This window comes from Pseudorca crassidens, chromosome 10, assembly GCF_039906515.1.
Source record: "Pseudorca crassidens isolate mPseCra1 chromosome 10, mPseCra1.hap1, whole genome shotgun sequence".
In the NCBI taxonomy this organism is placed as follows: Eukaryota; Metazoa; Chordata; class Mammalia; order Artiodactyla; family Delphinidae; genus Pseudorca; species Pseudorca crassidens.
In genome coordinates this window covers 66,943,220-66,970,488 of record NC_090305.1, presented here as the reverse complement: position 1 = coordinate 66,970,488, position 27,269 = coordinate 66,943,220, and the positions used below count along the sequence as shown (strand labels likewise).

General features: G+C 40.6%; 3 long non-coding RNA genes across 3 annotated transcripts in view; all 3 read right to left on the bottom strand.

Annotated features, from left to right (window-relative positions):
* LOC137232374 (uncharacterized) overlaps window positions 1-967 on the bottom strand; it is a 42,295-nt gene extending 41,328 nt beyond the window's left edge. Inside the window, exon 1 of the long non-coding RNA XR_010947006.1 lies at window positions 778-967. This is a non-coding gene — a long non-coding RNA (uncharacterized lncRNA). The remainder of the gene's footprint in view (window positions 1-777) is intronic.
* Window positions 968-3,346: 2,379 nt separating this feature from the next.
* On the bottom strand, window positions 3,347-11,800 carry LOC137232371 (uncharacterized). Its single transcript, XR_010947003.1, has 3 exons — window positions 11,733-11,800; window positions 8,697-9,090; window positions 3,347-4,942 (listed from the first exon to the last, which is right to left on the bottom strand). It is a non-coding gene; the product is annotated as an uncharacterized lncRNA (long non-coding RNA).
* Window positions 11,801-13,926: 2,126 nt separating this feature from the next.
* LOC137232373 (uncharacterized) overlaps window positions 13,927-27,269 on the bottom strand; it is a 31,812-nt gene continuing 18,469 nt past the window's right edge. Inside the window, exon 2 of the long non-coding RNA XR_010947005.1 lies at window positions 13,927-25,504. This is a non-coding gene — a long non-coding RNA (uncharacterized lncRNA). The remainder of the gene's footprint in view (window positions 25,505-27,269) is intronic.

Genomic DNA, 27,269 nt, shown 5'->3' with positions numbered 1-27,269 from the left:
AAACAATACAAATTTATTATTTTATAGTTTGAAGTCTGATGTTGGGCTAAAATCAAGGTGACAATAGGGAAGAATCCATTTCCTTGCCTTTTCCAGTTTCTAGAAGTTGCCTACATTCCTTGGCTCATGGCCCCTTTCCTCCATCTACAAAGCCATCTCTCTGACTGTTCTTCCATAGTCTGGTCTCCCTCTGACCCTTCTTTTCAGTTTCCTTCTTTCACTTTTAAGGACCTTCGTGATTATCTTGTACCCATCTGGATAATCCAGGATAATCTATTTTAAAATCAGTTGATTAGTAAACTTGATTCTGTCTGCACCTTTGATCCCCCTTGGCCATGTAACCTAACATATTCACTGTTTCAGGTATTAGAAATGGACATCTTTGGACTTCCCTGGTGGCACAGTGGCTAAGAATCTGCCTGCCAATGCAGGGGACAGGGGTTCGAGCCCTGGTCCGGGAAGATCCCACATGCCGCGGAGCAACTAAGTTCGTGTGCCACAACTAATGAGCCTGTGCTATAGAGCCCACGAGCCACAACTACTGAAGCCCGAGCACCTAGAGCCCATGCTCTGCAACAAGAGAAGCCACCGCAATGAGAAGTCCTCGCACCGCAATGAAGAGTAGCCCCCGCTCGCCACAACTAGAGAAAGCCAGTGCACAGCAATGAAGACCCAATGCAGCCAAAAATAAATAAGTAAATAAATATATAAATAAAATAAATTTTAAAAAAAAGAGAGAAATGGACATCTTTGGGGGAGGGACATTATTCTACCTACCACAGTCAATAACCGAAGCAGGAGCTTGGTTGACTAGATGGACTTGTTGATGTCCAGGGCTACCATGTGATCACGGATGACGAGGTCAGGAAAGATAGGCATTTTGCTATTTGGCTAAAACCAAACACAAATATCAAATTTTGGTAGAATACCAAGGCTGAGACTGAACTTCAGTATGTTCCTAACACATTTTGACCCAGAAATCCACTTCTAGAAATTTATCCTAAAGAATTACTCACACAATGTGCAAAGTTATACAAACAAGAATATTTATTGCCACACAATTTATGAGAAAAACTGTAAGCAACTTAAATGTCTGTCCACTGGGGAATGGCTTACAAAATATACCTTTATTCTGGAATACTCTGCAACTTAAAATGAGGTAAACTTATAGACTAGGAGGATGTTCATGATCTACTCTAGTTCTTATAAAAGAGCAAGCTGTGGAACAATATGCATAGTATGATACCATTTTACCTTTTATAAATGTGTGTCTGTGTGTGTGCACACATATGTGTGTGGACTTGCAGAGAAAAAAGGCTGAAAGTGTATACACCTATTAGCAATATAAACTTCTGTATTGTTTGAATTTTTACAGTGAGCATGCATCACTTTAGTTTATCCCTTGACCCAGAAATTCTAATTCTAGGAAATTTACTAATGAAAACATCGTGGTGATGAACAGAGATTTCTCTGCAAGGATCTACACCACTGTTTATATAAGAGTGGACAATTGTTAGCACCCAAAATGAATGGGGAATTGATTAAATGAGTTGTACATTTATACTATGGAAGCGTATACAGCCATTAAAAATAAAGATAATTTACAAAACAGAAATAGACTCACAAACATAGAAAACAAACTTATGGTTACCAAAGGGGAAAGGCAGGGGAGGGATAAATTTGGAGTTTGGGATTAAAATATACACACCAGGAGGCTTCCGCAGCGGTTGAGAGTCCGCATGCCGATGCAGGGGACACGGGTTCGTGCCCCAGTCTGGAAAGATCTCACATGCCGCGGAGCGGCTGGGCCCGTGAGCCATGGCCGCTGAGCCTACGCGTCCAGAGCCTGTGCTCCGCAACGGGAGGGGCCACAACAGTGAGAGGCCCGCGTACCGCAAAAAAAAAAAAAAAAAAAAAGAGTATAAAATATACACACCACTATATGTAAAATAGATAAAAAACAAGGACTGTATGGCACAGGGAACTATACTCAATATGTTGTAATAAACTATAATGAAAAAGAATCTAAAAAAGAATATATATATACATATATATGTGAATCACTTTGCTGTACACGTGAAACTAATACAACATTGTAAATCAATTATATTTCAAGAAAAATTAAAATAAATAAATAAGATCACATACACACACACAGTGAAGACTGACAAATATACTACTAAATAAAAATATTATAAAACATTATGTATAACGTGTACCATTTCATTCAAATGTACACACAAATAAAAATATTATTATGCAAATATCATCAGCAGCTATCTATGTAGGGTGGAATGATGGGTGATTTTTACTTTCTTTCGATTTTTTGGAAGACAGGAAGAAGTCAGAGATGGGGCTCTAGTTCCACACTTCTCTCTGGATTGAACTTCCAAGGACAGTATGTGTATTAAGGACCCACAGTTTTGGGGTGGGATGAGAAATCCCAGAGTAGACAGCTTGTTCTGGATTTCCTGGAGCAGTCATTTAGAGAGCCCATGCAGCACTCAGTAATCACAGATGGCCCACCAACATGCCCCCGTCTACTTGGTGCCACTGCCAACATGGTGCTACAGCCAACATGGCACTGCTGCCAATGTGGCACTCTATCCAACATGGAATTCCTCTAACATGCTGCCACCACCAACATAGTGCTGCATCCAAAGGGCCCTACCACACAGTGGTACTCTATTCAACATGGTGCTACATTCAACATGACATCAGAACCAACAAGGCAACTGAGCTGTAGAGTAACTGTGGCTGAGGAAGACTCCCAGGCAGTGGAGCTTGAGGTAAGCTTCACTGGCCAGCACATCCCAGTGAGCTGACAGAGCAGAGGCAAAATCCAAGTGGGATAAATAGGTTAATGAGCAAGGACCAACCATTCCCCCTATTCAAGCATCCTTACCCAGGATCCCAGGAAGGAGGGAAAGAGGAAAGAGGAGAAACTTGAGAGGGGGGCAAATGCTGAAACACAGAGGCAGAGGTTTACACATATTTGATATGTGGTTGTTGAGTTTATACACACTACATTTCCCTTTGCCTTGGCTAGTTTTCTTGCTTTGAGAGGGGATGTCAAAATATTCAAGCTTATCAATAGCAACAGGTCCTTGGACCTTCATTCTGCAGATTTGTTCATTACCCCATAAGCCTATTACTTTGGCCTTTCTTGAATTTACCCCCTGGAGAGATGTTTTAGGGTCTCTTTGGCAGCCTTTTGCCAAATAGGTTTTTCTATAACCAACTCTCCCTTTTATAACTTAAGCTCGTTGCCCTTTGAAAGTTCTTTTACTTACTAATTAATTTGCAAGGAACACTTTTGTTTACTCATTAACAGTGATCACTGCTCTCAACATTCACTGCATATTTTTATTGTACAACACATATTTTGACCACATTAAGAAAATGATTTAAGGGCAAAAATTCCTCATATATCTTCCACTTAATATGTTAAATTTCTCCAATTCAGCTCTGAACCAACATAACCTGACTCACTGATATCAGTGTTCTAGTTTCTGCATTTAAGATGCTTTGTAAGCTTGGAATTAACATACACACTCTACTATATATAAAATAGATAACCAATAAGGACTTACTGTATAGCATGGGGAACTATACTCAATATTCTGTAATAACTTATATGGGAAAAAATATGAAAAAGAATGAATATATGTATATGTATAACTAAATCACTATGTGGTACACCTAAAACTAATACAACATTGTAAATCTATTATGCTCCAATAAAATTTTTTAAAATGCTATTGTACACAACCACATCATTTGCCTTCAACATTGCCATTTCTGTTGACTGCATGGTATTTCATTATGTTGATAAATTAGCTTCTCTTGAGCCATTTCCCAAGTGTAACAGTTTAGGTAGATTGCTCCTTTAAAAAGTGTTCTGGGGTGATCTCAATATAGGAACTTAAACAAAGTCACAAAATGATTACAGATCTTCAAACAAAAAAGTTCTGAAGAGAAAATCAAATTTTGGCTAACTATTAAAAGAATTAAAAGATATCTCTTGTCAATTTTAATGTCAAGAAAACATGAAAACCAGTGTGTGTGAGCACTAAGCATAAATAATAAAAAGTAACAGTATATTCATGAAAACCTATGAATAAGTTAAGAAAAGGTATTATTATTATTATTAATTACTCATTAAAAGGTCATAGTCCTTCCCTTTTCTGGCCGAGGGATTTACCTCCAAGTCCTTCTGAATCTGGTAGAGTGAAGAGGCAATATCACTTCACCAGCTCCACTATGACCAAGATGTGTGTGTGGTCTTCAAACCAGGATCTGATTCCACTGGGGCATGAGAAGGCCTTCTTAGGGCTTTGATACATGTTTCCAGTTCTTCATTGCCCATAAATTTTCTAACATTGGTTGGCCCAAGTCTAGGCCTGGATCACCAATAGCCCTCTGTCCCTTTATAAGAAAAAGGCATTACCCTTCTATACTCTTGGAGAGGGCTTGCTGTCTCTCCCTGTCTTGGGCTCATTTCTGTTAAGGGTAAAGTTAAATTAAGACCAGGGCATTCTGCCCCAAGTTTTGAATTCGGATAAATGATAGAGGCAGTGGGAGTATTGACAATTTTTATTCAATAATTTTGCCTCTTCTATCCCCTGACTATTGCCCAAGAATGCCTAGCTCTTGTTAGATAATCACTTGAGAGCAGAACAAAAAAGGCAAGAGTATCAGCCATAAAAAAGAATGAAATAAAGCCATTTGCAGAAACATGGATGGACCTAGAGATTATCATACTAAGTGAAGTAAGTCAGAAAGAGAAAGATAAATATCATATGACATCACTTACATGTGAAATCTAAAATATGATACAGGGACTTCCCTTGCGGTCCAGTGGTTAAGACTCCAAGTTTCCAATGCAGGGGGCACAGGTTCAATCCCTGGTCGGGGAACTAGGATCACACATGCCACGTGGCTTGGCCAAAAAAAAAAGATACAAGTGAACTTATTTACAAAACAGAAAGAGACTCACAGACATAGAAAACCAACTTATGGTTACCAAAGGGGAAAGGAGGGTGACGGAGGGATAAAATGGGAGATTGGGATTGACATATACACACTACTATATATAAAATAACCAACAAGGACCTTCTGCACAGCACAGGGAACTATATTCAATATTTTGTAATAACCTGTAAGGGAAAAGAATCTGAAAAGGAATATATATATGTAAAACAGAATCACTGTGTTGTACACCTGAAATTAACAAGATTTTGTAGATAAACTATACTTCAATTTTTAAAAAGCTAGAAAGAAATATAAGAAATAAGAAAGAAATTCTGTCCTGAATGCCAAAAATGTCTTTCTATATGTATACAATGTAAGCAGGTCTTTAAATGATCATTCTCGGAAAGAAAAAAGTATGGACTATTGACAGTGATTCTTTTAAATATACCTGGAACGTTTTCATGGGACTACTAAATCTTTCCAGATATCTGGGATAAAACTTTTATCTGATTTATTTTAGATTTGTTGTGCATTACTTGATTAGGTAGTTAAAATCATTTTTATCAAATCATATCATGATTGGCTTCCCTGGTGGCACAGTGGTTGAGAATCCACCTGCCAATGCAGGGCACACGGGTTTGAGCTCTGGTCTGGGAAGATCCCATATGCCACGGAGCAACTAAGCCCGTGTGCCACAGCTACTGAGCCTGCGCTCTGGAGCCCGCGAGCCACAACTACTGAGCCCGCGAGCCACAACTACTGAAGCCCGTTCGCCTAGATCCCGTGCTCTGCAACAAGAGAAGCCACCTCAATGAGAAGCCCGAGCACCGTGGCGAAAGTAGCCCCCGTTCGCCGCAACTAGAGAAAGCCCCCGCGCAGCAATGAAGACCCAAAACGTAGCCAAAAAAAAAAAAAAAAAATCATATCATGAAGTATTTGTTATAATGGTAAATCCTTATTGTTTTAAAAATTGGTTTTGGGGTTTCCCTGGTGGCGCAGTGGTTGAGAGTCCGCCTGCCGATGCAGGCGGGTTCGTGCCCCGGTCCGGGAAGATCCCACATGCCGCGAAGCGGCTGGGCCCGTGAGCCATGGCCACTGAGCCTGCGCGTCCGGAGCCTGTGCTCCGCAACGGGAGAGGCCACAACAGTGAGAGGCCCGAGTACCGCAAAAAAAAAAAAAAAAAAAAAAAAAAATTGGTTTTGTTCCGGCCACGTCATGTAGCTTGCGGGATCTTATTTCCCTGACCAGGGACTGAACCCTGGCCACGGCAGTGAAAGCACCGAGTGCTACCACTGGACAGCAAGGGAACTCCCTAAAAATTGTTAAATATTGTCTACTTTCTATCGACCAAAAAAAAAATGAAATTACGTGCTAGTTTAATTAGTGTTTAGCAGTAAATACTTTTCTCTTTCATTAAATAGGAAAAGATTTCCTATAATGGAGTTATTTACTGTTTTTATACTTGATTTTTATTAATTTTTTTAAAAAGCTAAACACTAGAATTTGAATCACATCCACATACACATATGTACTCTTTACCCAGGGAAACCATGCATTCATCATACTCCTTGTTTTACAAGTAATGTATAATTTTAGCTACACATTACATTGCATTATTAGAAATTAGTAAGAAACAATATATTGATGTATTATCTTATTTTTAGTAAGATTATAAAATGGATAACTTAATTATATTAGATCTATATCACTTTATTTTATTTATTTATTTATTTATTTTTGGCTGCATTGGGTCTTCGTTGCTGCACGGGGGCTTTCTCTAGTTGCGGCGAGGGGGGGCTACTCTTCGTTGTGGTGCATGGGCTTCTCATTGCGGTGGCTTCTCTTGTTGTGGAGCACAGACTCTAGGCGCGTGGGCTTCAGTAGTTGTGGCACACGGGCTTAGTTGCTCCGTGGCATGGGGGATCTTCCTGGACCAGGGCTGAAACCCGTGTCCCCTGCATTGGCAGGCACATTCTTAACCACTGGGGAAGCCCACTGCGCCACCAGGGAAGCCCAAGAACTATATCACTTTAAACTAGATAGATTTTAATAATCTGATTTATAAGATTTATTTATTTCCTAGTGGTTACTGTCATGTTCCTTGAAATAAGTATTAACACATTTATTTGATGTAAAAAATAAACAGATGTTTTCTGACAATAGGTAAATCTGATCTGATTTAATGACAGAGAAGATTGGTGTTAGCAACTGGATTATATAGCTGACATTTTCTATCTTGTAAATGAACTAAAGTTGCAGTTCCAAGGTTATGAAGAAAATACATTTATAGCATGTGCTGTATTTAGGTGTATAGTTCAGTGGCATTAAGTACATTCACATTGTTGTGCAACCATCACCACTATCCATCTCCAGAACTTTTTCATCATCTCAAACTGAAACTGTGCACCCATTAAACAGTAACTTCCACTCACCTCTCCCCCAGGCCCTGGTAACCACAATTCTACTTAAAAAAAAAAATTATTGAAGTATAGTTGATTTACAATGTTAATTTCTGCTGTACAGCAAAGTGACTCAGTTATATATATATATATTTTTTTTTTCTTTTTCATACTCTTTTCTACTATGGTTTCTCACAGGATATTGAATATAGTTCCCCGTGCTATACAGTAGGACCTTGTTGTTTACCCATCCTATATACAATAGTTTGCATCTACTAATCCCAAACTCCCAGCCCTTCCCTCCCACCCACCTTGGCAACCACAAGTCTGTTCTCTATATCTGTGAGTCTGTTTTTGTTTTGTAGATGTGTTCATTTGTGTTGTATTTTAGATTCCATGTATAAGTGATATCATATGGTATTTGTCTTTCTCTTTCTGACATACTTCGCTTAGTATGATAATCTCTAAGTCATCCATGTTGCTGCAAATGGCATTATTTCATTCTTTTTAATGACTAATATTCCATTGTGTATATATACCACATCTTCTTTATCTAGTTATCTGTCAATGGACATTTAGGTTGTTTCCATGTCTTGGCTATTGTAAAACCACTATTCTACTTTTTTCTCTATGAATTTGTCTATTAAAGGTACCTCATATAAGTGCAATCATATAATATTTGTCATTTTGTGTCTAATTTCACTTAGCATAATATGTTCACGGTTCATCCATTTGTAGCATTATCAGAACTTCATTCCTTTTTATAGCTGATTAATATCCCAACCATATTTTGTTTATTTATTCATCCATTCATAGATATTTGGGTTGTTTCCACTTTTTGGCTATTGTGAATAATGCTGCTATGAACATTGGTGTACAAATATCTGTTTGATTTCCTGCTTTCAATTCTTTTGGGTATGTACCCAGAAGTGAAATTGCTGAATTATTTGGTAATTCTATGTTTAATTTTTTGAGGAAGCTAATTTGTTGGGGTTTTTTTCAGTATAGCACATGCTATAAATGTATTTATCATGACTCTGGGTTACAGTTCAGACACAGAGCAGGAGAGCTTCCTGAAGGGAAACAAAGCAGATGCCAGGGCAAAGATAAAGGAACTTTTGCAAGTAGCTGACCTGCAATTCTCTGAGAAAGTAAAGGAAGAAAATGAGTTTACAGTCAGTGTTCAAGGTTAGAAGATGATCCACCACACAATTTTAAAGGAGCACTAGTGCTATGATGAAGCCAAGCATTGAGCATGGTATGGAATTTCAGAAGCTCTATGTCCTGTGATTAGAACCCACAGGCAGCTAGTGAGATAAGTACCTTGGGTCCAGAAGGGGAATTTGGGCGATGCACCACAGCACCCCCTTGTGCTGACCAATCCACCTGCTCCATACAGTAGGTCCGTGCGGTAAGTGCCAACCTCTGAGTTCTGATGAAAATCCCATAGAATCAAGTTTCAACAAACATTATCTCTGTTCCTCCTCTGAATCTGTTCATACTGATCCTGTCTCCCAGAGACCTGTTAGCTACTGGAGGGGTTGGAACTGTGTCTCACACGTCTTCCATAAGCAGCATGGTGTGATGCTAATGCTTGGACTTGGGTGACAGGTGGCCATGCAGTTGAGTCCAGGTCTGCCTCTTTCAGTGGATCTTGGGCAAAGGTATTGGTCCTTCCCAGCATTGATTTGCTTCTCTGTAAAATGGCTTCACTGGGCTGCTGGGAAGGTGAAGTAAGATGATGACTATACCCCATTTCTATTAACCAGTTGTAGAGCTTTCTGCATTTCTTTAATTAAAATAATTGTGCTCACTTTTCTTCTTAGAGTTAAGTGCTATACCACTTGACCTCTATTATCTTTGCAACCTATGATGAAGCTGATAGTCTAAGAGCATCTCCTACTGTTAGCCCCAGCCTCCGTAGACCAGTCACCACTGTTTTTCCTTGATGCTGGTGTCTCTCTCACCAGTGCATTTTTTTGGCCACTCTGCGAGACATATCGGATTTTTAGTTCCCTGACCAGGGATCATACCCACACCCCCTGCATTGGAAGCACAGAGTCTTAACCACTGGACCACCAGGGAAGCCCCTCACCAGTGCATTCTTTTCTTTTTTTAAAAAAATTAATTGATTGATTGATTAATTTGGTTGTGCTGGGTCTTAGTTGCGGCAGGTGGGCTCCTTAGTTGCAGCTCACCGGTTCCTTAGTTGTGGCATGAGAACTCTTAGCTGCGGCATGTATGTGGGATCTAGTTCCCTGACCAGGCATTGAATCCGGGCCCCCTGCATTGGGAGTGCGGAGTCTTAACCACTGAGCCACCAGGGAAGTCCCTACTAGTGCATTCTTGACTGCTTTGATAAAAGGAGTGTTCTCTGGGCTCTCCCATGGAACAGAGTTAATGCAGAGAGGGGCTGAGAGAATAGTCAATGGATTAGACACAAGTGGATTCAGCACAAGAAGGAAGTGAACCCCATGTGATACGGGGAGAATAGGCACAAATCCCACAGAAGACAAAGACTCCTGACTAGAACAGAAAAGTACCTCCTTCTAGGACTTACCTGTGGGCTGAGCTGACCTCAGAGTAGCATCAACACAATTTTATGTTGTCTTTAAGTGGCTGGTAGAAGTATCCAAGGATCATAACCAGTCTCAGACTAAGACTCCATTGTAAAAATCAGAATTTTTTTGCCACACTGCACAGCTTGTGGGACCTTAGTTCCCCAACCAGGGATTGAACTTGGGTCCACGGCAGTTAAAGCCCGAGTCTTTTTTTTTTTTTGGCTGTGTTGGGTTTTGGTTACTGCGTGCAGGCTTTCTCTTGTTGCGGCGAGCGGGGGCTTCTCTTGTGGAGCATGGACTCTAGGACCACAGGCTCAGTAATTGTGGCACGCAGGCGTAGTTGCTCCATGGCATGTGGGATCTTCCCGGACCAGGGATCAAACCTGTGTTCCCTGCATTGGCAGATGGATTCTTAACCACTGCACCACCAGGGAAGTCCCAAGCCCAAGTCTTAACCACTGGACAGCCAGGGAATTCCCTTGAACTTATATTTTTCTATGAGGTCAATTTATCAACTGTCTTAAGTTCAATACTCAAGGAGGAAAGCAACACATAACTAAATCACAACTGCCACTTGAAGTTGATGAACTGAAAGGAAGCAACTCAGAGAGATCCTGCGATTTCTTTTTACTTGGACCATTCAGCCCCTAAACACACAGGCCTGAAGTAAAAGGTCCAGCTCAGAACCTTCTCACACCATGTGCTCTCTTCATGCCCAGTAAGCTGTTCCCAGGACCCGTTTCTAGCGCCAAAATGCCAGCTGTCCTTGCCTGTTCTAATTCTGCTCCTTGAGCTCCACCTCCTGTGCGATGCTGAATACTTGTCTGACATCACTGCCTGCAGGCTAGACTTCTTTGCCTCTAGTGGATTCTGTGGGGCTCTATCCCATCCCCTCTTCAGAGCTGACGCACCCATCCCTCAGCTGCTGTATTAATTGTTGACAGTTCATAGCTGCACTTCTCACTGGAAACTGCCCTCAGCTACAGGGAACTGGCCATGCAGGCTATGCCCTGTTCCAGGGGCCAGCCCATAGCCAATGGTGGGCTGATGTGGAGATAAAAAAGCCAGCTCCTCATCTCACAACTTGAGTCAACTTCGGGGGCTACCCCAGCTCCAGATCTGCTTGTAGGGTGATCTGAGGTCTCATTTCCAACCTTGGTTGGCTTCTCCTTCTGCCCAGTTCTGTCTCCTTTGCCCCTTACAGTTGTGTCTACTGAGCATGTTCTCTAACAGACTTGCTGTACAAGTTTGTGGAACAAACTCTCTGCAGCTCAGAGTCTGTTTCAAGGGCAGCCAACCTAAGACATCCTCCTACTCGGAGTCAGGTCTATGCTTGCTGTGGAATCACAGGAAACAATCAAACCCATCAGGGGGTGGGGAGGCCTGTGTTCAGCAAGGCCTGTGTCCATCACTAATAGAATGATCTTGGGAATGTTCCTTGACCGCTTGGGGTCCCAGTTAGAACATGAGGAAAGAAGACAGTCTGTCTCTGATAGACACAGAGATGGTGGAAAGTCCAATCCTACCATACATAAATATATATAGACTAATATAGTATATAGTGTATAGATACAGACACAGCTATAACTATCTATTTATATAAAATATATAAACATATAGGTATATCACAGAATATGTAAGCCAGGTTTCTCATTGCAAAGAAGGGAGTAACAAATATGGAAATGAAGAAAACTGGAAGAACTCTGCGGTATTGGATTAGAACTAGCGGATTCAGTGTGAACTACTCATGAATGTTAATATAGGTATATACATATATAATATACAAATATACACACACAGGGATTCCCTGGTGGCGCAGTGGTTGAGAGTCCGCCTGCCGATGCAGGGGACACGGGTTCGTGCCCCGGTCGGGGAAGATCCCACATGCCACGGAGTGGCTGGGCCCGTGAGCCACAGCCGCTGAGCCTGCGCGTCCGGAGCCTGTGCTCCACAACGGGAGAGGCCACAACAATGAGAGGCCCGCGTACCGGAAAAAAGAAAAGAAAAGAAAAGAAAACAAATATACACATACAATGACATAAATAATAAATAGATATAAATGTGTATGTGTGTGTATATAGGGGATTTACTTATGTATGTATCTATTTATTTATATTCAAATATACCCTAGCTCTGTGCACTGAGAGGGCTTTGGAGCAGTAACATCCCCAATAGCAATGTACCAAGAACCAAAATATTGACTCCACTGAAAGAACCAGAACTCCTTGGCTGTGACAAGAACAATTATGAAATGAGCTTGAATAATTTATGCCAGAAAGCAAGGCAGTGGTCAAAAATTATATAGTTCTTATCAAAAGGACACATAAGACAGTTGAAGAGGTTTTCACCAGTAAAATATCAGACAATATGAGATTAATTAAAAAATGATCTCCTCAATTTGACTTATAAATTTAACACAATCACTATCAAAATCCAGCAGACCTTTCTGGAAAAACTGACAAGCTGATCTTAAAATTTATATGGATGGGCTTCCCTGGTGGCACAGTGGTTGGGAGTCCGCCTGGGGAGTCCGCCTGCCGATGCAGGGGACAAGGGTTCGTGCTCCGGTCCGGGAAGATCCCACATGCCACGGAGCGGCTGGGCCCGTGAGCCATGGCCGATGAGCCTGTGCGTCCGGAGCCTGCGCTCCACAACCGGAGAGGCCACAACAGTGAGAGGCCCGCGTACCGCAAAAAAAAAAAAAAATTATATGGAAATGCAAAGGACCCAGGATAGCCAAAATAATTTTTACAAAGAAGAAAAGAGTTGGAGGACTCACACATTTCAATTTAAAACTTACTATAAGGGAGAAATTGGCAAACTTTCCTGTAAAGAGCTCAATAGTAAATATATTAGGCTTTGTGGACCACATGGTCTCTATCACAACTATTCAACTCTTTTTAGTATATTCATAGTGTGGTGCAATCATCACCACAATCTAATATTAGGCCATTTTGTTACCCTCTTAAAAACTCTGAACTTATTAGCAGTTGCTCCCCATTTCCTCATTCTATCTCCCCCAGCCACAGGCAACCACCACTCTACTTTCTGTCTCTAGAGATTTGCCTATTCTGGCCACTTTATATAAATGAAATCACACAATATGTGGTGTTTGGTGACTGACTTCTTTCATTTAGCATGTTTTTAAGGTTAATCTATTATTGTAGCACGTATCAGTATTGCATTCCTTTTTATAGAGGAATAACATTTAATTGATGGGTATACCACAATTGTTCATCCATTCTTCAGCTGATGGAAATTTGGATTGTTTCCACTTTTTGGCTATTATGAATAGTGTTGTTATGACCCAAATAAAAGCTTTTGTGTAGACATACATATACATTCCTCTCGGTATATACCTACGAGTGGAATTGCTGGGTCAAATAGTAGCTCTACATTTAACCTTTTGAGTAGTTGCCAGACTGTTTTCCAAAGTGGCTCTACCATTTTATCTTCCCTCAGCAGTGTATAAGGGTTTCAATTTCTCCACATTCTAAACAACAGTTATTATGTCTTTTTTATTACAGCCGCCCCAGGGGGTATGAAGTAGTATCTCATTTGGTTTTGATTTCCATTTCCATAATGACTAATGATGCTGAGTGTCTTTTCATGTGCTTATTAGCCACTTTAATATCTTCTTTGTAGAAATGTCTATTCAAGTCCTTTGTCCATTTTTAACGGGTTATCTTTCATTATTAAGTTGTAAGAGTTTATATAGTCTAGATACATGTCCATTATCAGATATATGATTTGCAAATATTTTCTCCTATATGTGGGTTCAGTTTCTTGGTGGTGTCCTTTGAAGCACAAAAGTTATAAATTTTGATGAAGTCCAGTTTTTTTTTTTCTTTTACTTGTACTTTTGGTACCATATCTAAGAAAACATTGACAAATTCATGGTCATGAAGATTTACACCTATGTTTTCATCTAAGAGTTTTACAGTTTTATGTAGGTCTTTGGTCCATTCTGAGTTAATTTTGTGAGATAGTAGTTCAAATTCATTCTTTCTTTTTTTTTTTTTTGCATTACAATTTTTCCTTACTGAAATAGAGTTGATTTATAACGTTGTGTTAGTTTCAGATGTACAGCAAAGTGATTCACTTATACATATACATAAATATATATATTCTTTTTTTACGTTATTTTGTCCATTATAGGTTATTACAAGACATTGAGTATAGTTCCCTGTGCTATAAAGTAGGTCTTTGTTGGTTATCTATTTTATATATAGTAGTTTGTACATTTTAATCTGAAATGCCTCATTTATCCCTCACCCCTCTTTTCCCTTTGGTAACTGTGTTTGTTTTCTATGTCTGTGAGTCTATTTCTATTTTGTAAATAAGTTCATTTGTATCATTTTTTTTAGATTCCATGTATAAGCGATATCATATGATATTTATCTTTGTCTGGCTTACTTCACTTAGTATAACAAATTCATTCTTTTGCATGTGGATATGCAGTTGTCCCATTATCAACTGCCAGAATTAATGGTATATCATCCTTTTTGTGGCCCCATTTCCAAAGTTCCTTGATTTTTTTTTTTGCATCAAAAATTCAGTCAAACTGTAAAGCAATTATACCCCAATAAAGATGTTAAAAAAAAAAAATTCAGTCAAGGGCTTCTCTGGTGGCGCAGTGGTTAAGAATCTGCCTACCAATGCAGGGGACATGGGTTCAAGCCCTTGTCCGGGAACATCCCACATGCTGCAGAGCAACTAAGCCTGTGTGCCACAACTACTGAGCCTGCGCTCTAGAGCCTGCAAACTACAACCATTGAAGCCAGTGTGCCTAGAGCCCGTGCTCCGCAACAAGAGAAGCCACCGCAATGAGAAGCCTGTGCACACAATGAAGAGTAGCCCCTGCTCTCCGCAATTAGAGAGAAGCCCACGTGTAGCAACGAAGACCCAATGCAGCCAAAAAGAAAAAAAAAAAATCTGTCAAAGCTGAATTTACTCATTTTAAGTCTCAACATGATATCACAAAATTTCCACCAATTGTACAAAATGTCCCCTTGGGCCAGTTTTAAATTAGGCTCATGCAACAGAACGCGCATTTCATTTGAAAGCTTTAGTGCAGGTGTGCCCAAGCCATCAAATCCAATTAAACAGGACCAAATGCCTTAATAGCTGAAGACTTAGTTTTTCAGCAGGCTGTCTCTAGAGAGGTTCCAAGCATATAAAATAGTGAAATCCCAAGAAACCATTTTTTTTAGACCAGCCAAGAAAGATTGGTACTAAGTAATTTGGAAGGGTGTCAAGGGTGATTCAATTTATTACAGCACTGATTCTGAGGAGAGAGTGCCAAGTGCACTTGCCCTTGAAGGATAAGTTGTACTCTGACCTCTGGCAATGAACGGCAGGGTCTTTGGTTGATGGGAGAAGGTGGACAATAGTTCTAAAGTAGAAGAGAGTGGTATACATGGATGGTAAGGTGTAGAGGGCAGCTGGAGTTAAAAAGGCATGCTGGGACAGATGTGGGCTGGGTGGGGGAAGAGAACTCAAATGCCTGGCTGAAGAAATATGAAATGTTGTTAAGAAAAATTACTTGGAAAAAAGGCAAGAAGGTAGGTGGCATGTACTTTCAATGCATTACTGGGGATGGATGGTGGTCTCATCTAAGAGTTAATTCATTACCTAACCTAAGGGAATGTAGCATTGTTATTACTATCAAGTATAGGCTTAGACTCTGAAGTTATATGCTAGATATTATCCAGTAGAAAAGATAACCCCAAAGGGAACAGTTTGAATGCCCTCCTGGATATGAACCAGTTTTATATCTAATCTAACGTTTTAATTCTAACATTCCTTTTTTACTCCTAGTTTTCTTTTATAAATGTCTATGAATACCCAGTTCCTCAACATGCTCTTATAACCAGCTTTAACTTACTGGCTCCCTTATTAATAAGTTAATAAATCTTGACATATGTTCATTCTGTGTTTGTATGAATCATGTTTTCAACATTTTAAAAAAATTTACTTTGCCAGCATTCAATTGTGATGCCCCAAACTATCAAGGGTTGTTAAGCATCCTTTGAGAAAAAAAGCAGCCCTCACTCCACCAAGGAGCCCAACTCTAAATCGTCATTGGGTTCCTCATTCTTCATGAATTTGTAAAGGAGTAAAAAAATTTTAAAGCTGTGAAAATGTATTCCAAGGGAATGGGAGGCTCATTCCTGATGGCTGTGTTATTACACCACCCTAGACAGTACAAACCCTAGGAAGCCAGACATTCTCACATGAGCACGTATTTAAGAATGATTTCAGGGCTTCCCTGGTGGCGCAGTGGTTGAGAGTCCGGCTGCCGATGCAGGGGACACAGGTTCGTGCCCCGGTCCGGGAAGATCCCACGTGCCGCGGAGCGGCTGGGCCCGTGAACCATGGCCGATGAGCCTGGCTGCAGAGCCTGTGCTCCGCAACGGGAGAGGCCACAACAGTGAGAGGCCCGCGTACCGCAAAAAAAAAAAAAAAAAAAAAAGGAATGATTTCAGGCAGTCTTTCGCCTTAGCCCCTGCCTTGGCTAGCAGCTGCTCCATTGTTGAAAGTCTATAACCTAGATTCAGATTTTCATAACCTAGCACATAAAGCTGTCTAACCACTTGCTTTGGTTCTCTGTAGGAAAGGAGAGAACAACCCTCTTGGCTTCAAGTATGCTCCAAAGTTACTAACAAACTCACTAATAGGGCTAATGTTCACTGCCTGGAAATGCCCTCACCTGCCCCCTTTTTGGTCAGATAAATAGTTACTATTTAGTGCTCAACTTATGTACCATGTCCTTCCTAAACTCCTCCAGGCATGAGGAGTTACTTCCTTTTCCCTTAGCATTCTGGTCCCATCTTTACAGTATGTTCAATACAGTACTACCCCTTAACTGTTTGAAGTGTTTCTCCAGTTACTTTGAGAGCCTCCCAAAGGCAGACATTATCTCATTTATTTCTGTACATTCTATTTCTACCCACAGGTTTTGGCATATAGAGAGGATTCAATAAATTGCTGTTGAGAGAGCACTTTGATCTGAACACCAGTTCTCTAGATACAAACCATTTTCTCAATTTAAAAAAAGCATGGAAAATTATTGTACTTCGATGGAGTATACATACAGGTTTTCTCTCTGAGATGTACATAGTTGTGAGTGCTGTCTGGTGAGGCAGAAATTAGATTGTATTAGGGATAAAATGACCAAAAATTGTCTCTACCACATGGGGTACTTGGATATGCTGACTTATGTTCGGTCATATACTAGGGTTAAACAGTGTGAACTAAATGAACAGATGCTTTGCATATTACAACAGGGTTAAAAGAGTTTGTAAACATTAGACAATCCCTAATCTCAAAAACAGTTCACATTCATTTGAAATGGACAACAGTACACATTTACAGTTTTGCCCAAAGCTATCTTAACTCTCATGACTTCGGTCAAACTATAAAATAAAGAGATCCAAGTAATCTGGACATTCTTCAGAATACCACATTGGTCCACTATATTGATGACATCATATTAATTGGACCAAATAAGCAATAAATGGCTAGCATGATGGAGTCTTTGTCATGTGCTACAATGGCTGGGAGAAAAATCCTATGAAGATTTGGGGGCCACCACATCAATAAAACTTTTAGGGGTCCAGTAGTCTGGGACATCACCTCCAAAACAGAAGACAAATTATTGCATCTTGCACCTCCCACCACCAAGAAGAAAGCAAAATGCATCCTTGCCAATATTTGATATGGTCAGTCTTTCTAACTTTAGCTATTCTGATAGCTGTGTGTGTAGTGGAATCTTGTTCCATTTTATATTTGCATTTCCTCAATGACCAATGATGTTGAGCACCTTTTCATGTTCTTATTTGCCATGCGGATATCTTCTTTGATGACATGCCTGTTCAAATCCTTTACTCATTTAAAAAATTGTGCTGTTTTCTTATTGATTTTTGAGAGTTCTTTACATATTCTCGATTCAAGTTCTTTATCAGATATATGTGTTGCAATGGTTTTCTCCTACATTATGCTTTGCTTTTTCATTTTCCTAACAGTGTCATTTGAGGAGCAGGAGTTTTTAATTTTGATGAAGTCCAATTTATCAGTTTGTTCTGTGCTTTTATTGCCTAAGTCAAGGTCACAAAGGGTTTCTTCTGTTTTCTTTTAGAAATTTTATAATTTGAGGTTTGACATTTAGGTCTATGATTCATCTAGAGTTAGTTTCTGTATGGTGTGAGATATGGATCCAAGTTTGTTTATTTTTGCATATGGATGTCCAACTGTCTAAGCACCAATGTTGGAATGGTATCCTTTCTCCAATAAATTGCCTTTATGCCTCTGTTAAAAATCAATTGTCTATATATGTGTGGGGTTTTTTGGGACTCTATACTGTTCCTTTGATATATGTGCCTATCTTTATGTCAAAACCAAACTGTTGGGACTTCCCTGGTGGCGCAGTGGTTAAGAATCTGCCTGCCAATGCAGGGGCCACGGGTTCGATTCCTGGTCTGGGAAGATCCCATGTGCCATAGAACAACTAAGCCCCGGCGCTACAACTACTGAGCCTGAGTTATAGAGCCCGCGTGCCTAGAGCTGGTGCTCTGCAACAAGAGAAGTCACGAGAAGCCCGTGCACCACAACAAAGAGCAGCCCCCACTCGGCGCAACTACAGAAGGCCTGCGCGCAGCAACGAATAACCAACGTAGCCACCCCCCCCACAAATTAAACAAATTTATATAAAAAAAATAAACTGTTTTGGGAATTCCCTGGCGGTCCAGCGGTTAGGACTCAGTGGTTTCACTGCCATGGCCCGGCTTCGATCCTTGACTGGGGAACTAAGATCCCACAGGTCATGAGGTGTGACCGAAAACAAAACAACAAAAAAACCACTGTTTTGATTTACTGTAGCTTTAAAATAACTCTTATGATTAGGTAGCATTAGCCTTCCAAATTTGTTCTTCTTTTTCAGAGTTATTTTGACTGTTCTAGTTCTTTGAATTTCTATGTGAATTTTAGAATCAGTAAGACAATGTTTTCAAAAAAGCTTGCTGGGATTTTGATTAGTACTGCACCTAATCTGTAGTTAAACTTGGGGAGAATTGACACCTTAATAATATTGAGTCTTTCAATCATAAAGAAGGTATATCTCTCCATTTACCTATCTTCTTTTTCTCAGCAGTATTTTATAGTTTTCAGTGTACAAGTCTTTCGTATCCTTTGAAAATTTATCCATATTTTTATATTATTGCTAATGACACTTTTTTTTACATTTTTATTGGAGTATAATTGCTTTACAATGGTGTGTTAGTTTCTGCTGTGTAACAAAGTGAATCACTTATACATATACATATATCCCCATATCCGCTCCCACTTTCATCTCCGTCCCACCCTCCCTATCCCACCTTTCTAGCTTGTCACAAAGCACTGAGCTGATCTACCTGTGCTGTGCTACTGCTTCCCACTAGCTATCTATTTTACATTTGGTAGTGTATATATGGACATATGTACACTACCACTCTGTCACTTTGTCCCAGCTTACCCTTCCCCCTCCCCGTGTGCTCAGGTACATTCTCTAGTAGGTCTGTGTCTTTGTTCCCATCTTGCCCCTAGATTCTTCATGACCTTTTTTTTTTTTAAATTCCATATATATGTGTTAGCATACGGTATTCGGTTTTCTTTCTGACTTACTTCACTCTGTATGACAGACTCTAGGTCCATCCACCTCACTACAAATAACAAAAATTTGTTTCTTTTTATGGCTGAGTAATATTCCATTGCATATATGTGCCACATCTTCTTTATCCATTCATCTATCGACGGACACTTAGGATGCTTCCATGTCCTGGCTATTGTAAATAGAGATGCAATGAACATTGTGGTACATGACTCTTTTTGAATTGTGGTTTTCTCAGGGTATATACCCAGTAGTGGGATGGCTGGGTCGTATGGTAGTTCTATTTTTAGTTTTTTAAGGAACCTCCATACTGTTCTCCATAGTGGCTGTATCAACTTACATTCCCACCAACAGTGCAAGAGGGTTCCCTTTTCTCCACACCCTCTCCAGCATTTATTATTTGTAGATTTTTTGATGATGGCCATTCTGACCAGTGTGAGATGATATTGCATTGTAGGTTTTTTTGGGTTTTTTTTTGTGGTATGTGGGCCTCTCCTGTTGTGGCCTCTCCCGTTGTGGAGCACAGGCTCCGGATGCGCAGGTTCAGCGGCCATGGGCCACGGGCCCAGCTGCTCCACGGCATGTGGGATCCTGCTGGACTGGGGCACAAATCTGTGTCCCCTGCATCTGCAGGCGGACTCTCAACCACTGTGCCCCCAGGGAAGCCCTCGCATTGTAGTTTTGATTTGCATTTCTCTAATGATTAATGATGTTGAGCATTCTTTCATGTGTTTGTTGGCAATCTGTATATCTTCTCTGGAGAAATGTCTATTTAGGTCTTCTGCGCATTTTTGGTTTGGGTTGTTTGTTTTCTTGATATTGAGCTGCATGAGATGCTTGTAAATTTTGGAGATTAATCCTTTGTCAGTTGCTTCATTTGCAAATATTTTCCCCCATTCTGAGGGTTGTCTTTTCGTCTTGTTTATGGATTCCTTTGCTGTACAAAAGCTTTTAAGTTTCATTAGGTCCCATTTGTTTATTTTTGATTTTATTTCCATTTCTCTAGGAGCGGGGTCAAAAAGGATCTTGCTGTGATTTATGTCATAGAGTGTTCTGCCTATGTTTTCCTCTAAGAGTTTGATAGTGTCAGGCCTTACATTTAGTTCTTTAATCCATTTTGAGTTTATTTTTGTGTATGGTGTTAGGGAGTGTTCTAATTTCATTCTTTTACATGTAGCTGTCCAGTTTTCCCAGCACCACTTATTGAAGAGGCTGTTGTTTCTCCATTGTATATTTTTGCCTCCTTTATCAAAGATAAGGTGACCATATGTGCATGGGTTTATCTCTGGGCTTTCTATCCTGTTCCATTGATCTATATTTCTGTTTTTGTGCCAGTACCACTGTCTTGATTACTTTTTTATGTGCCAGTACCACTGTCTTGATTACTGTAGTTTTGTAGTATTGTCTGACGTCTGGGAGCCTGATTTCTCTAGCTCCGTTTTTCATTCTCAAGATTGCTTTGGCTATTCTGGGTCTTTTGTGTTTCCATAGAAATTGTGAAATTTTTTGTTCTAGTTCTGTGAAAAATGCCCATGATACTTTGACAGGGATTGCACTGAATCTGTAGATTGCTTTGAGTAGTATAGTCATTTTCACAATGTTGATTCTTCCAATCCAAGAACATGGTATATCTCTCCATCTATTGGTATCATCTTTCCTTCATCAGTGTCTTATAGTTTTCTGCATACAGGTCTTTTGTCTCCTTAGGTAGGTTTATTCCTAGGTATCTTATTCTTTTTGTTGCAATGGTAAATGGGAGTGTTTTCTTAAATTCACTTACAGATTTTTCATCATTAGTGTATAGGAATGCAAGAGATTTCTGTGCATTAGTTTTGTATCCTGCTACTTTACCAAATTCATTGATTAGCTTTAGTAGTTTTCTGGCAGCATCTTTAGGATTCTCTATGTATAGTATCATGTCATCTGTAAACAGTGACAGCTTTACTTCTTTTCTGATTTGGATTTCTTTTATTTCTTTTTCCTCTCTGATTGCTGTGACTAAAACTTCCAAAACTATGTTGAATAATAGTGGTGAGAGTGGGCAACCTTGTCTTGTTCCTGATCTTAGTGGAAATGGTTTCAGTTTTTCACCATTGAGGACAATGTTGGCTGTGGGTTTGTCATATATGACATTTATTATGTTGAGGTAAGTTCCCTCTATGCCTACTTTCTGGATGGTTTTTATCATAAATGGGGGTTGAATTTTGTCGAAAGCTTTCTCTGCATCTATTGAGATGATCATATGGTTCTTCTCCTTCAATTTGTTTATATGGTGTATCACATTGATTGATTTGTGTATATTTAAGAATCCTTGCATTCCTAGGATAAACCCCACTTGATCATGGTGTATGATCCTATTTTTTGTTTTTTGTTTTTTTTTTTTTTTGCGGTACGTGGGCTTCTCACTGCTGTGGCCTCTCCCATTGCGGAGCACAGGCTCCGGACGTGCAGGCTCAGCGGCCATGGCTCATGGGCCCAGCCGCTCCGCGGCATGTGGGATCTTCCCAGACCGGGGCACGAACCCGTGTCCCCTGCATCAGCAGGCAGACTCTCAACCACTGCACGACCAGGGAAGCCCTGTATGATCCTTTTAATGTGCTGTTGGATTCTGTTTGCTAGTATTTTGTTGAGGATTTTTGCATCTATGTTCATCGGTGATATTGGTCTGTAGTTTTCTTTTTTTGCGACATCTTTGTCTGGTTTTGGTATCAGGATGATGGTGGCCTCATAGAATGAGTTTGGGAGTGTTCCTCCTGCTGCTATATTTTGGAAGAGTTTGAGAAGGATAGGTGTTAGCTCTTCTCTAAATGTTTGATAGAATTCACATGTGAAGCCATCTGATCCTGGGCTTCTGTTTGTTGGAAGTTTTTAATCAGTTTCAATTTCATTACTTGTGATTGGTCTGTTCATATTTTCTATTTCTTCCTGGTTCAGTCTCAGAAGATTGTGCTTTTCTAAGAATTTGTCCATTTCTTCCAGGTTATCCATTTTATTGGCATAGAGTTGCTTGTAGTAATCTCTCATGATCCTTTGTATTTCTGCAGTGTCAGTTGTTACTCCTCCTTTTTCATTTCTAATTCTATTGATTTGAGTCTTCTGCCTTTTTTTCTTGATGAGTCTGGCTAATGGTTTATCAATTTTGTTTATCTTCTCAAAGAACCTGCTTTTAGTTCTATTGATCTTTGCAATTGTTTCCTTCATTTCTTTTTCATTTATTTCTGATGTGATCTTTATGATTTCTTTCCTTCTGCTAACTTTGGGGTTGTTTTATTCTTCTTTCTCTAATTGCTTTAGGTGTAAGGTTACATTGTTTATTTGAGATGTTTCTTGTTTCTTAAGTAGGATTGTATTGCTATAAACTTCCCTCTTAGAACTGCTTTTGCTGTATCCCATAGGTTTTGGGTCGTCGTGTTTTCATTGTCATTTGTTTCTAGCTATTTTTTGATTTCCTCAGTGATCTCTTGGTTATTAAGTAGTGTATTGTTTAGCCTCCATGTGTTTGTATTTTTTACAGATTTTTTCCTGTAATTGATATCTAGTCTCATAGCATTGTGGTCAGAAAAGATACTTGATATGATTTCGATTTTCTTAAATTTACCAAGGCTTGATTTGTGACCCAAGATGTGACCCTGGAGAATGTTCCATGAGCACTTGAGAAAAATGTGTATTCTGTTGTTTTTGGATGGAAAGTCTTATAAATATCAATTAAGTCCATCTTCTTTAATGTATCATTTAAAGCTTGTGTTTCCTTACTTATTTTCATTTTGGATGATCTGTCCATTGGTGAAAGTGGGGTGTTAAAGTCCCGCAATATTATTGTGTTTCTGTTGATTTCCCCTTTTATGAATGTTAGAATTTACTTTATGTATTGAGGTGCTCTTATGTTGGGTGCATAAATGCTTACAGTTGTTATATCTTCTTCTTGGATTGATCCCTTGATCATTATGTAGTGTCCTTCTTTGTCTCTTGTAATAGTCTTTGTTTTAAAGTCTATTTTCTCTGATATGAGAATTGCTACTCCAGCTTTCTTTTGATTTCCATTTGCATGGAATATCTTTTTCCATCCCCTCACTTTCAGTCTGTATGTGTCCCTAGGTCTGAAGTGGGTCTCTTGTAGACAGCATATAGATGGGTCTTGTTTTTGTATACATTCAGCCAGTCTATGTCTTTTAGTTGGAGCATTTAATCCATTTACATTTAAGGTAATTATCCATAGGTATGTTCCTATTACCATAGGAACTGTTTGGGTTTGTTATTGTAGGTCTTTTCCTTCTCTTCTGTTTCCTGCCTAGAGAAGTTCCTTTAGCATTTGTTGTAAAGCTTGTTTGGTTGTGGTGATTCTCTTACCTTTTGCTTGTCTGTAAAGGTTTTAATTTCTCCATCAAATCTGAATGAAATCCTTGCTGGGTCGAGTAATCTTGGTTGTAGGTTTCTCCCTTTCATCACTTTAAATATGTCCAGCCACTACCTTCTGGCTTGCAGAGTTTCTGCTGAAAGATCAGCTGTTAACCTCATGGGGATTCCCTTGTATGTTATTTGTTATTGTTCCCTTGCTGCTTTTAATATTTTTTCTTTGTATTATATATACATATATATATACATATATATATATATATATATATTTTTTTTTTGTGGTACGCGGTTCTCTCACTGTTGAGCCTCTCCCATTGCGGAGAACAGGCTCTGGACGTGCAGGCTCAGTGGCCATGGCTCATGGGCCTAGCTGCTCCACGGCCTGTGGGATCTTCCCGGACCGGGGCATGAACCCGCACCCCCTGCATCGTCAGGCGGACTCTCAACCACTGTGCCACCAGGGAAGCCCCTGTATTTAATTTTTGATAGTTTGATTAGTATGTGTCTTGGTGTGTTTCTCCTCGGATTTATCCTGTATGGGACTCTCTGTGCTTCCTGGACTTGATTAACTGTTTCCTTTCCCATATTTGGGAAGTTTTCAAGTATAAGCTCTTCAAATATTTTCTCAGTCCATTTCTTTTTCTCTTCTTCTTCTGGGACCCCTATAATTCAAATGTTGGTGCGTTTAATATTGTCCCAGAGGTCTCTGAGACTGTCCTGAAATCTTTTCATTCTTTTTTCTTTATTCTTCTCTGTGGTATTTATTTCAACTGTTTTATCTTCCAGGTCACTTTTCTGTTCTTCTGCCTCAGTTGTTCTGCTGTTGATTCCTTCTAGAGAATTCTTAATTTCATTTATTGTGTTGTTCATGATTGTTTGTTTGCTCTTTAGTTCTTCTAGTTCCTTGTTAAATGTTTCTTGTATTTTCTCCATTCTATTTCCAAGATTTTGGATCATCTTTACTATTATTATTCTGAATTATTTTTCAGGTAGACTGCCTATTTCCTCTTCATTTGTTAGGTCTGGTGGGTTTTTACCTTGCTCCTTCATCTGCTGTGTGTTTGTCTTCTCATTTTGCTTAATTTACTGTATTTGGGGTCTCCTTTTCACAGGCGGCAGGTTCATAGTTCCTGCTGTTTTTCATGTCTGCCCCCAGTGGCTAAGGTGGGTTGAGTGGGTTGTGTAGGCTTCCTGGTGGAGGGGACTAGTGTCTGTGTTCTGGTGGATGAGGCTGGATTTTGTCTTTCTCGTGGGCAGGTCCACGTCTGGTGGTGTGTTCTGGGGTGTCTGTGACCTTATTATGATTTTAGGCAGCCTCTCTGCTAATGGGTGGGGTTGTGTTCCTGTATTGCTAGTTGTTTGGCATAGGGTGTCCAGCACTGTAGCTTGCTGGTCGTTGAGTGGAGCTGGGTCTTTGCGTTGAGATGGAGATCTCTGGGAGATTTTCCCCATTTGATATTACATGGAGCTGGTAGGTCTGTGGTGGACCAGTGTCCTGAACTTGACTCTCCCACCTCAGAGGCACAGCCCTGACGCCTGGCTGGAGCACCAAGAGCCTGTCATCCACACGGCTCAGAATAAAAGGGAGAAAGAAAGAAAGAAAGAAAAAGATAGAAGAAAAGAAAAGAAAAAAGTTATTAAAATAAAAAACAAAACATAATTATTAAAAAAATTTAAAGTAATTAAAAAAAAAGAAGGAGGGCTTCTCTGGTGACGCAGTGGTTGAGAGTCCGCCTGCTGATGCAGGGGACACGGGTTCGTGCCCCGGTCTGGGAAGATCCCCCATGCCGCGGAGCGGCTAGGCCCGTGAGCCATGGCCACTTAGCCTGTGCGTGCGGAGCCTGTGCTCCACAACGGGAGAGACCACAACAGTGAGAGGCCCACATACAGAAAAAAAAAAAAAAAAGGAAAGAAAGAACAACCAAACCAAAAAACAAATCTACCAATGATAAGAAACATTGAAAATTATACTAAGAAAACAAAAAAACAAAAACGGACAGACAGAACCCTAGGACAAATGGTAAAAGCAAAGCTATACAGACAAAATCACACCCAAAAGCATACACATACACACTCACAAAAAGAAAAAGGGAAAAAATATATATATCATTGCTCCCAAAGTCCACCTCCTCAATTTGGGATGACTCATTGTCTCTTCAGGTATTCCACAGATGTAGGGTACATCCAGTTGACTGTGGAGACTTAATCTGCTGCTCCTGAGGCTGCTGGGAGAGATTTCCCTTTCTCTTGTTTGTTCGCACAGCTCCTGGGGTTCAGCTTTGGATTTGGCCCCGCCTGTGCGGGTAGGTCGCCTGAGGGCGTCTGTTCTTCGCTCAGACAGGACGGGGTTAAAGGAGCTGCTGATTATGGGGCTCTGGCTCCCTCAGGCAGGGGGACGGAGGGGTACGGAATGTGGGGCGAGCCTGCGGCGGCAGAAGCCAGCGTGACATTGCACCAGCCTGAGGCGCGCCATGTGTTCTCCGGGGGAAGTTGTCCCCGGATCATGGGACCCTGGCAGTGGCGGGCTGCACAGGCTCCCAGGAGGGGAGGTGTGGATAGTGACCTGTGCTTGTACACAGGCTTCTTGGTGGCTGCAGGAGCAGCCTTAGCAACTCATGCCCGTCTCTGGGGTACGAGCCGGTAGCCGCAGCTTGCGCCCTTCTCTGGAGCTCCTTTAAGCAGCGTTCGTAATCTCCTCTCCTCGCGCACCAGGAAATAAAGAAGAAAAAGTCTCTTGCCTCTTAGGCAGTTCCAGACCTTTTCCCAGACTCCCTCCCAGCTAGCTGTGGCACACTAGCCCCCTTCAGGCTGTGTTCACGCAGCCAAGCCCAGGCCTCTCCCTGGGATCTGACCGAAGCTGGAGCCTCAGCTCCCAGCCCCCATCCATCCCAGGTGAGCAGACAAGCCTCTCAGGTTGGGGGGTGCTCGTCGGCACCGATCCTCTGTGCGGGAATCTCTCCACTTTGCCCTCTGCACCCCTGTTGCTGTGCTCTCCTCTGTGGCTCTGAAGCTCCCCACTCCGCCACCCGCAGTCTTTGCCCGCAAAGGGGCTTCCTAGTGGGTGGAAACCTTTCCTCCTTCACAGCTCCCTCCCACTGGTGCAGGTCCCGTCCCTATTCTTTTGTCTGTTTTTTCTTTTTTCCTGTGCCCTACCCAGGTACGTGGGGAGTTTCTTGCTTTTTGGGAGGTCTGAGGTCTTCTGCCAGTGTTCAGTAGGTGTTCCGTAGGAGTTGTTCCACATGTAGATGTATATCTGATGTATTTGTGGGGAGGAAGTTGATTTCCATGTCTTACTCTTTCACGATCTTGAAGCTCCTCTCTGACAATGCTTTTTAA